This window comes from Lycium barbarum, chromosome 6 (assembly GCF_019175385.1).
Source record: "Lycium barbarum isolate Lr01 chromosome 6, ASM1917538v2, whole genome shotgun sequence".
Taxonomy (NCBI): domain Eukaryota; kingdom Viridiplantae; phylum Streptophyta; class Magnoliopsida; order Solanales; family Solanaceae; genus Lycium; species Lycium barbarum.
The window spans coordinates 136,818,373-136,831,024 of NC_083342.1; positions in this window are offsets into that span (position 1 = coordinate 136,818,373).

Sequence of the window (12,652 nt, forward strand, 5' to 3'; positions counted from 1 at the left end):
TGGATTTGCTCTAGGTCCACTCTTTAATCTGTTGAACCTTACGTACTTTTCTCTCAAGAACAACATCAAAAGAACCAAATAATTAAATAAATTCAATTCACGTGTAAAACTAAGAATCGGGTTACACTTATAGGAGAGTGTTAAGAGCACTTGGTCCTCATTAGTTCGGTCGTGTAAGTGTTCCAAATAAGTTTAAATGGTGTTGGACTACTCTATTGTATGCTCAAATTCTTTGAGACATCTGTCATCAAGCTTAATGTTATAAGCAATGCTGCTCCATTATATTCATCCACAAATAAATCAACAGCAGCTCGTTCCAATTAACCAACAAATAAGATTAAAATTCTTAGATACATTTGGCATGTATGCTCAATCTTTTCTCTGATTTTAGTTTGGACTTTTTCTTATTATATTGTGGAGACCTTGTAAATTGACAGTGTCTCTTAATATAATATTAGTTGGTCTGCCCCTTGAACTACATAAGAAGTTCAGTACTGCCAGATTTTCAGTTTGTCTTATGCGAAACGGAAACTTAACCGATAAAATTGTTGATGACCAAATTAGCCCCAAAAAAAAAAAAAAAGAAATATGGCCCGTATTCAAATTTGTTCTATTAATGATCCACCCAATTCAACTCATTGAAGAATTAAGTTGATTTGGACTAAATATTTAACTCAAATTAAACCACGCGAACTTTGTCAAAGTACTTTTTAAAAATATTAGTATATTGTTTGATATGTTAATATATAATTGTGCTTAAGAAAAAAAATTATTTAATAGTGAAACAGATTATAAGAAAACAAACAAGGATTCAAAACTTGATAAGAGTTGACGGGTTGGGCTATGACCTGTTATTAGCCCATCTTCACCCAACTCATCAAGCTCAAATAATTTTTTAACAAGTTAATAATTTATTTATTTTGCGCGGATTGTCCTTCATTTGATGCGGTCTTTAATTTTTGTCTTTTAAATTTGTGGTCTTTAAGTTTTGTCTTTCGCCTAATAACCCGAGGTTGTGGGTTCGAACCCTAGCTCAATTAAAAAAAAAATCGCAAGGCAGAATTTTACAAATCTGGCCATGCAAATTCTGCCTTGGACAGATTTGGAAAAATCTACCTTGCGAATTTTTTTAAAATTTTTGACTAAGCGGGGGTCAAACTCAAACCTCATGATATTAGGCGAAGGACAAATATTAAAGACCACCAATTCCAATGAGCAAAAATTAAAGACCACCCCAAAATAAGGGCATTCCTGTGAATTGCCTAGTTAATAACCCACACATTTGTTAACTGAAACCATTTTAACTTGTGCAAATTCAACCCAACATGACCATTTTACTTGCTGATGGTGATACCCGAAAATTGAATTTAATTATGACCCAATAGAGAAACAAAACAAAGATAGATAGGAGATATGACTCCGATAATAATTTATGAAATATAAAGCTAGATATAGATAAGGTAATGTGGCACCTCTGTTTGACCAAGAATTCTATTTATCCTTTTTCTCCTTTTTTTTTAATTCTTTCCTCACTTTAAAATTTTATGTGCTAGATTAAAAAATAATTAAAAGTCATATCGTCTCTTAACTAAAGATTTATGAATGCAATTAAGAGCCACAATATTCTAAACTTTTAAAAGGTAAAAACAACGTTAATCATCTCCCCTCAATATTTTGGCAAAAACATTTTTCATTATTTCACTCTTTTCTTGACATTTTTGTTACAGTAATTGTAATGTTAATTTACTTATTTTTAGTTACTTTTGTGAAGTTTTTCTTGCCCAATATTTCTTTTTAGAAGTATTAGTTCATCCTAGACGATTATGTATTATAATAATTGTTCTGTTAAATTTAATTTGAATTGAAAAGATTAGTTTTAAAAGAGAATTTGGAATTTAATTTTCTGTTAAACTCATTTCTTTATTTAACATTTTTTGAATCTTTGTTTAACCTTTCTCATCATATATGTTGCACTTAAAAGTTAACATTTTTAGATGTAAATTATTATCACATTAACGTTTTCTCATTTTATTATCACATTAACGTTTACTCATTTTATTATCACATTAACGTTTACTCATTTTATGTGAATTTCCTCTTATTATGTAGTCTCCTCCACTAAATAAATAATATTAGGCTTGTATATACGATTTTCTTCAAATTTATATATACCGATTTAGATTGATTTTTTCATATTTAACATACAATGTTTTTTACAAATTATTTCTGTCAAATTATTTATACATAAGTTTGTGATTTTAATCATATTTTTTTTTTTATGATTGCACGAAGTTCGAACAAGTACACTAGTTTGGGAATACCTAGCGGAAAAAGGACGCGACTTTTAAGCCCACTACACTATTTAAGATGTAGATATATATATCTTCAAGGATTTGTAGCATCAAAACAATAGAAAAATCTGATTAAGTTTATTCTTCTTTCGACTAATAATACAAGACGAAGGGAGTATATGCCAACTCCATCAACGATATAGTCCCTTTTAAATTGTGTAATTAATACGAAAGATAAAATGAGAAAAAATTACTTAATTTTATCTATCTTGATTATTTAAAATAGTAAATATTTTGAGATAAATATTTTTAGGAAGGACGACAAGTATTTTGAGGCGGAAGGCGTAAGGCGTAAGTATTTTTTTTTAAAACATACCAAAAAGAAATTAGACACATAGATTGAAAGAGAGAAAGTATTATATTTTTAAATTTTTATTTTTCAAAATAAGTACTAGCACGTCACTTCTTTCTTCAAGTTATGCGTGTGTGTGTATTTGGAAAGGAAAATGATTTTTGGGCAGAATTGTTGTGGGCAGAATGAGACATTTAAGATATTTCACATGGGTTATGGGGGTGTTGTGGACACTTCCCACTTTTCTTGTGCCAATTATGCCCTTCATAAAAAATTAAAACGAAAATTTTAAATTTTATTCTTTCTCTATCACTTGATGTTGTCAAAGCAACAAAAGTAGTAAAAGTTTCTCTCTCCTCTGGCACACTTTTAATAAGTTATCTTTCCAAAACTTAGACTAGCAGATTTATTTTTTCTTTTCATATTCATATCTACCATCTAATTTTTTTTCCTAACTAATTTTTTTTTAACTATTTTATAGAGTAAGTTTTTTCTGAAAGGGGAAAATACTGAAAGGTTAGCTTGATTATTTGTATTAAATGTATAAAATAATTTTTACTTGATGTAGAATAAAGAACATGTTAAAATTAAACATATACACCTTATTAGTGATTTTATTCAAAGAACTATAAATGTAGAAAAATAATGAAAGGCTAACTTGATTACGCATTTAGATATATTTTTTATATTTAATAATCTGTTATATTATCATTTAATGATGTATGTTTAAACATATTTAGTTTTTTAGAATTGGATAAATTTGTCTAAAAATTATAGAATTAAACTTTTTTATATTTTTTTTTTACAATCCATTAATTAATAATTATATTAAATTTTGGATTTTTCTAAGAAAATTAAAGAAATAAGATTTGGTTTACTACCTATACTATAACAAGAATTATATATGGAGAAAATAATTTTGTGATAAAACTATAGCATAAGACAGTATTTAATTACTTCTATAATTAAATTAGTTTTATGCAACAAATTTGACTTGGTTAAACATACATCATTAAAGGATAATATAACGGGTTGAATTATAACTACGGTTTTAAATTCAATTTTTAAAATTGGATTAATTCGTCTAAAATTTGTGAAATTAATCTTTTTTATGTTTTCTCGCGTTCTATTGACTAATACTTTTTTGTTTTTTCTACGAAAATTGAAGAAAGAAGATTTGTCTTACTACCTATACTATAACAAGAGTTATATATGTGTAGCTTCGATATGTAGAAAATAATTTTCCGATATAAATGTAGCACAAGACACTACAGTTGTTTACATGTATAATTACATTGTTTTTGTTGAATGTTAACCAAAATTTTGACGTGGTTAATCCGCCGAATGCAAGCATCTGATGGTCAACTAAGTCAACTATAAGAATAGGAAAAAAAAAAGAATTAAGACTATAATACTAACTTTTTTTTTTGTGATAGAACTATGGCACAAGGTAATACATTTGATAACATGTATAATCACATTATTTTGGCTGAATGATAACAACAAATTTACTACTTACCCATATTTAGTCACTTACGTAGCTAACTCCTACACTCGAACTTGTTGTCGTATAGTAGCTTATGTCTCGTTCAAATAATGTATGTTATGATATGTCTAGAAAATCAATAAAAAAAATTCATGTACATTTGTGTAAATCATACAGTGTCCTGCGTTGTTGTATATTATCGTTTGATTTTACAATAAGTTTCTTTATAAACTTAACTTTGGTAGTCTGCACCTCTAATTATTTAAGCGGATAACGACTATTTGATCAACTCCACTCGATAGATGAAGCTATTTCAGCCCAATGGTAACCAACCCAACTTTCTGATCACCCGTTCTCGGGTTCGAGTTTGGCCCGCGTCACAAAATTTTGTTCTTTTTTCAATTTGAACATACATTGTTAAAGAATAATATAACAGATTGAATGAAATTTTGTAATTAAGGTTTTAAATGTATTTACTTTTAAAATTCGACAAATTAGTCTACAATGTGAAATTAATATTTTTTTAAAATATTTTTGTCATGTTCCATTACTTAACAATTGTATTAAATTTAGGCTCTTCCTTAAAAAATGAAAGAAACTGATTTTGGTTTTACTGTCTATACACAAAAGTTATATACGCAGAAAATAATTTTGTGGTAGAGATATAGTCTAAGATAACATTTTTGAATACTTGATTACATTATTTTTTGTTGAATGATAACAAATATTTTAACTTGGTTGATCTGTCGAATGCAGTCGCCTGATGGTCAACGAAGTTAACTATAGGGATCAGAAAAAAAATTAAAGAATTAAGACTATATTACTAGCTTTTTTATGATAGAACTACGACACAAGACAATACGTTTGATAACATGTATAATTACACTATTTTGGTTGAATCATAATAACAAATTCACTACTTATCCACATTATTCACTTACGTGTCTAACTTTTACACACAAACTTATTATCATATAGTAGCTAATGTCTCGTGCGATAATGTAGTTATAATAATTATTAGTTTTTTGATATACACTTGTGTAAATCATCAAATGTCATATGTTGTTGCGTATTATGGACTGATTTAAATCATTTTTTTATATATAAACTTAACCTTGTTAGTGTGCCCCTCTAATTATTCAAACGAATAAATGCAATTTGCTTAATCCCGCTAGACATATGAAACTATTCCACCCCAGTGGTAACCAGCTCAACCTTGCGACGGTCGGTTCATGGGTTCGAGTCTAGCCTATGTTACAATTTTGTTTTATAACTATTTCAAATTTTATTAAAGAATAATATAACGGGTTAAATTAAATTTTATAATTGAAGTTTTAAATATATTTAATTTTAAAATCAGGTAAATTCGTCAGAAAATGTGAAACTAGTTTTTTTGTTATATTTTTTTCTCACGTTTCATTAACTAATTGTATTAAATGTTGGTTCTTCCTTAGAAAATAGAATAAATACATTTTGGTCTACTACCTATACACTATAAAAAGAGTTATACATGTAGAAAATAATTTTGTGCTATGAATATAGCCTAAGATAGTATATTTGAATACTTGTATAATTCCATTATTTTGTTGAATGCTAACCAACGATTTAACTTGACCTTATCTTATGTAGAGTGATTTTTTTCCTTCTTGTAAAGTGAATTTTTCACATTTGAATTTCAATATTTAATAAAAATCTCATAAATATTGTATTTTTAATTAATTTAATATGAATTAAAATAAAACTAACATAATTAAATAAAAAAGATGATGTAATAATAAGTTAATTTGGTAACGTAAAAGAATATACTAATAAAATTGCATATATATCAATTTATTATATTATTAAAAGGTAGATAATATAATGTAGAATACAAAAGAGAATTAATATTGATCATAGATGTAATATAAGGTTAAGAATAATGAAATTCGAATATATTATTTCTTAATTAAATTAATATTTATTTAAGTCAATTGACATATTGAAGAGAATATATCACATCGATGATGGACGAGAACCCTGAGCCCCTTATAAGGCTTGAACTAGCTTTTGGGATTTGAGTTAGGCCCAATGCCTAATTTGACATTGAAGAGAATATACCACATCGGTAACGGACGAGAACCCTGGGGTCCGTATAAGGCTTGGACAATCCTGTTCCCTTTGAGCTAGGTGTTGGGGTGTGAGTTAGGCCCAATGCCTAATTTGACGTGATATCAGAGTCAATCCCAGGCCCGATCTACTGTGGGCCCCTCGAAAAAAGGGGGCAGATGCCCCTGGACCAGTGGGTCCCAAACCGATGGGGGTGAAAATGCCCCCAGTTCATGAAAGTGCACTCTCTAGACCGAACAGTGAAATCCCAAGAATGTCCGGATCTGGGCGTGAGGGGGGTGAAGAGAATATATCCCACCGGTGACACGAGAACCCTGGGCTCCTTGTAAGGCCTGAACAATCCTCCTCCCTTTGAGTTAGCTTTTGAGGTGTGAGTTAGACCCAATGTCTAATTTGACAATGTAAGAGAGCCAATTGCTTAAATTTAAAATATATAGGAACGTATATGCAAAAATGCGAGTTATAAGTTAAGTATATACTAGTAAAATGGATAGATGATGAGTATGTAAAATGCAGAAGAGTTAGTTTAACATATATATGATGTATATTATAATACTTCATAGTGTAATAAATTAATTATCATAATTCGAATTAGTAAATAAATTTTAAAAAAATAAATTTTGATAGTAGTTAAATTCTAATACATCAATTTTTTTAATTAGATTAACTAAAAGTTTTTTTTTTTAAAAACATTTAATTAGACATTCTTGCAAGTAAGAATTTTAATCCTAAGTATTTGCAATTATAAATTTAAATTAGATATAATGTATTCTAAAGAAATGTAAAGAAAAATGAACTTGAAAAATTTGAACTGCTGATTTTAGGAAGTATTGCTTCCATGGTTGAGGTTTGAAGCTTGAACCAATTTCCGTTGATATAGCTTGCCGAAGCTCGACACTGTGGGAGCGAATTCTCAAAAGTTGTCATTCCTTGTTGATCAAAATCTAGTGAAAACGTGAATATCCATTAATTGGAAGCTTGAAATCATGACGAATCAACTGAGAAAATTCAATGAAAGCCATTAAAGAAGCTTCAAAACTTGGTACAAGAAAAAGGGTTTCCGCAAATGAGATTTGTTTCAAGCGGAATTGTTGCAATAGATTGGCTATATTTAGTGGAGTTTGCACATTGTTTTTGGGTCTGATTGGTTAAGATTTGAGATGATTTTGGGCAAAATTTTGAATAAAAAAACATGAAGGAGATGAAGAACACAACTTTGAATTGAAGCTTTAGTGGCAGGTTAGAGCCGGGACTTCCGGTGAAATGGTGGTGGTGAAATTAGTGACGATGGTGGTGGCGGATATAGTGGTGCTGGTGAGATGGGGGTGGTGCTGATGAAAAAGACATAATTATTGGAGGATTTTAATTGTTAATTAGGGATTAATTAGTGTAAATATAATTAATAAAGAAAATCAAATGAATAAAGAAACGGAAAAGAATATAAAATTAAAATATAGAAAATTAGCAACGTGGCGTTGATGTGGAGCGAGAGTGTGTGACACTTCCCTTTGTGCAACTGGTTATATGTGAATCAGGGAAAACTTTTATGCTAGATGAGGCACAAGTATGCCTTGGCATGTGAGGGGATTGGTTTTTGAAATAGTAGTGTGTGGGTCCCATTCTCTATTACCCCTTTCATCCTTACTCCTTGGTGCTATTTGTTTTTTTCTTTTTCTTTTGGTTATGAAAGATTATTGGTCTATTTGTGGGCCCCTTGTCTACTTTTGCAAATGAAAAAAGTAAAAACAAAAAGAAAACATTGCATAGGACATACAATAGAAATGGAGGGAACAAGATACCATTTTTCCTCCTTTTATTTGGGATCTTTGCGGATCATGTCTAAATCAAGTAAAGTAAATTTCACCCAAAGAAAAATACACCATTGCTGATCAATTCCCTCTCAAAGAGATACCCAAAAGTAAATTACAGTTACAAGAAACTCTCTTCTAAATGTATAAATCTATGAACTTATTTCTTCTCTTTTTTTCTCTTCAAATAAATTGTATTTGTACAATCACATTCTCTTGCAAAAGTTTCAAATAAGAAAATGAAGAGCTGAATCTTCAAAGAAATTGCATGTTTGATTTACCATGGCTGGACATGTAATTTAATTTTTGAAAAAATTGGTTAGAACGGAATTTGCCATTGTTTAGTTGAGAAAGAAGAAGATGGAACATTGAGCTGAAGAAGAAAAGTCATTTACTTTTCTTTTTGGAATGAACGAGCATTAAAGAGTCTGTGATATGATTCTCATTGGCTCAAGTGCATTTATAGAGCTTATGATTTGTGGTGGAACTCAACTTAGAGTTTATGATCTTTATTGGAGCTTATTCACCACATTTAGAGCATTTCAAAGGGCCTCAAGTGTGTATTTCCACACTACACACTTGAGGATGATCGATGATGAGAGCCAAGTCTCTACAAGCTTCATAGAGGTGGAATCCTACAAGGTTTAGGAGATTGCTTGGTCGGGAGATTTAGAGCTCGAGGTCATTTCCCGCAAGACTTGGAAGATAGCTTGGAGGGCTATTTGCGTAAAGGGCTATTTGTGGAAGGAGGGTTATGCTTGTAAGAAGGCCATGCATGCAAGGTCGATTAAAAGGCCATCTATGCAAGGAGGGACGTGTTTGGCCATTGAAGGTCAATCCTTGAATTGAAGACTACACTAAGAAGACTAGCCAAACAAGGCCCTTACTTCATTAAGGGTAGCATTGTAATTGCATATTAGTTTTCTTTTCTTAACTTGTATATATAGCTTGTCTTTCATTTGATTAGGAAGACTTAGGATGAATTATTTATTGAATACTCTAAATGAGTGATTGTTTGTTTGGCTTAATAGCCTTTAGGATTTAGAATAGTTAATGGTGGATTCCATTGTTGGTTTTGAACGTTATTTCCATTGATTTCATAAAGAGTTGTTCATTTGGGGATTTTATTTGAATATCTCTTGCCTTGATTTCAAATGACTTAGGTTTTATTGATTGAATCCAATTGTAAGGGTCTAGGTTTCATATACTTAGGTTTGTTCACAGATTCATTATCATTAGGTCTAGCTTTTATCCTCTATTTCTCATCCTCTTTTTTTTTCAATTCTCATCCCAATTTCTTGTTATCCTTTAATTTCGCATTTTTGTGATTGATTTGGTCTTTCCCCCAAATCGATTCCTTATCATTTGGTATCAGAGCACGCTAAAGGGATCATTCCATTCATTCTTCAATCCTTGGTTGTTGAAAAAAAAAAAAAAGGAAAAAAATTCGAAAATAAAAAAATCCAAAATTTATTTTTTTATTTTTTTATTTTGATGTTAGATATGAGTTTGTTGGTGTGAAAAACCCTTAGAAACGAAATTTGAAGGTGTTTGGAAGAGATTTGAGGTTTCCACCATTGAAGGATCTTCAAAGCTTGAAAAAATTCAAAGTGGGTTTATTGATTGGGAGCTTAATTGGGTCTAATTACTATTGGGATTTGTTCTCCTACTCATTAGGAGTCTAGATCTACAATTTGGAGAAAAAACGAGTTGATTCGAAGTTGATTTGAAAATTGGGTGTTCTTCATGTTCTTGAAGATATTCAAATTTTCATAAGGATGAAGATGACCAAAAAGGAAGTTTGATCCACAAAACTTTCACCCAAGTTTTGGAAATTGTTTCTCTACCCCAAAAAGGAAAGATCCTAGATTGGGTGGACCCAATACATCAGCCAAATTCTGAAAATCCAGCCCAAAGTTTGAGAAAATCGTCACAGAAAACCTCGCATCGGGTTCGCTAAGCGGAAGGAAAGCGGTCCGCTTTCTCCATGCATCGCGGACCAATCGCGTGGGAAATTTTTTGGAAAATTTTCAGACCTATTGCCAATACTAAGTAGCAGTAAAAAATTTGTATCCATTTTTCCTGATATTATGCATGGATCAGGTATATCATGGCGAATTCTTCAGAAATAATTGTGTCTTCCATAATGGAATCTGATAAGTGAGATAAGTGAGATCTCGAGTAAGTGTTTACATAATCTTCTTCTGTCCAAAGAAATGATTCATCGAAATAATGAGTCACCATTGATATCGACACATCTGTTGATTTTTGCAAGGCGCGTGTTGCACAACTTCAGAGGGGTGATTATTGTGCGATCCTTCCGTGAAGTATGAGAAAAGCCTAAGTTCCTGAAAGTTCTAAAAATTTGTATAAGTGTCAAAAACGGTTTGATTCTTTCTTAACTTCTTTTCCTTGATTCTTACAACTATTTAACAACTAGTAATCGATCTTATTAGTTGCTAATTAGTTCTTGCGTCCGAATTTCATTTCGTGCCAATTTCTTTCTAGCTTTTCTCTTTTAACTTCATTGACCATTTCTTGATTCAAGTACGTTTGTTTTTGAGTCGTCCTTCTTTCATCTAAACAAGAATCTATTCTTTCACAAAGCTTGGTAACCTTGTGAAATTGATTGGATAAGCGGTTCGTGACCAACTTTGGAAGAAACTTTAGGTTGAGAGGTAAACTTGAGTGCAAATACGAGTGACGTGAGGAACTTTACTACTATTCTTATTTGTTCATTTTGTAGGTACAAGAAGACGAGTCATAAGGAGAAGGAGAGATAATGATGTCATCCATAGCTTCGGGATCTTGTGGTGACGAATTGGAGAGTTGAGAGATAAGGATGTCATCCATAGCTTCAGGATCTTGTGGTGATGAATTGGAGAGTTATGCTTCTAGCAATGAAGGGTATGACTACGATAGCGACGAAGGCTATGAGGGAGATGAAATGACTTATGGCGATAATGGCGAGCACCACTATGCTTACAATGATAGTGAAGATAATAGTGTTCATGGGTCGTATGATGGTCCATATGATCATAACCAAGATGAAGATGAACCTTCCTACTCAGGGGCTGATTATGAGCCGAGTGATTTTCATGGGTCTTATGAAGACGATGAAGGAGTAGAGGAGTTTGATAACGAGTCCTATAGTGAAGACAAGAGTTATGAAGAGTCTCATGCTACACACCATGGACATGGAGGCGACTTGAGGTACATCCCTTCCTCATACTTACATTATGAGGCAGTTGATGGAAACTTGCATGAAATGGGAAGTTGTGATGAATATGAACCTTATGGTTTTGCGCTTTGTAGTGACTATGTCTATGGAGATTATGTGGAACATGATAATTGTGAAGAATCTTCTAGAGGCTATTCACGTACATTGAATTGTGATACTTCCTATTCCAAGCGAAGTGGTGTAAATGTATGGGTTGGACCAAGTACGAGTCGCCCTAGAGAAAGTAGAGGGTATACATTTCCTACTTCAAGGAATATGATGAATCAGGCTTCTTATCCTATTACGAAGATACCATGTTCTCAATATGGTTATGATGTTGAAGGTAGGAGGAGCGAAGTATTGAAAGGTGATGGAAGTGGAAGAAATGCAAGGTCTTAAGTGAGAAATGACCTGAAGTGGCGAATTCTTGAGACAAAGGTGAATTTACTTGGTAGTGTGGGGTATGTCCTTATGTTGGATGATAGTATCTATGGAAACTACCTTGCGCCTCAAGTGGTTGAGACATTGGGTATTAAATGTGTGATGAGACGAGATCCTTACTATCAAGGAGGGAACTTTGTTGATAAGAGTGCAAGAGTGTTCTTTATCCATGACAAATACCAAGAGGAGGTTTGGTGTGATGTACTTCCACTAGACAATTGTCACTTATGTTTGGGAAACCCTTGGTTCCAAGAACATAAGGTTTCATTTGAGCAAGAATGGTGCAAGTACATAGTGAACAAACAATGGAGACCTCTCTTTCCACCCGTACTTCCTAAAGATGAAACAATTGCATGTAAATTTCGTCCTGTAGAGAGTGGTCCCGAAATCCCACAATGGGCGAAGAAGAATTTTGAAGAGATTCACCTAATGATGGAATGCTTATGCAAGGCACAACAAATGAAGGTGGAGAAGTCTAAGCCTTGTGAAGCGAAAGAGGAGAGTAAAGTGGAGGGTTCCCTTAACCCTTCCAAAAAAGTACTTGGCACTTGTCCTAACTCCTATGAAATTGAGAGAGAAAAGATTGAGAGGAGTAAGGGAGTGAAAAGTGACAACTCTAGAGAAAAGGAGAGGTTGTGAGGAGTGATGTGAGGGAGTTGTCACAACCCCGTTCTAACCCTTGTAACTTTTCTTTCTTTTCTAGTTATTTTGAGAATAGTGCAGGTATTCTTGGAAACAAGCCGAATGTTGAGCTTCAAACTTTTAAAGTTCATGAGGTAGTTGAGAGCCTCCCGAAAGAGCAAATGGACTCCCGAGTTGAAATCCGAGGTAAAGGAGATGTTGTGTGCGAACTTCAAGGTAAAATAGCTAATCTTAACACCCTAAATGATGTGACTGACCATGTTGTTGAAGTGAGTGTAAATGATAGGTTGTCCCTAATTGAGCTTA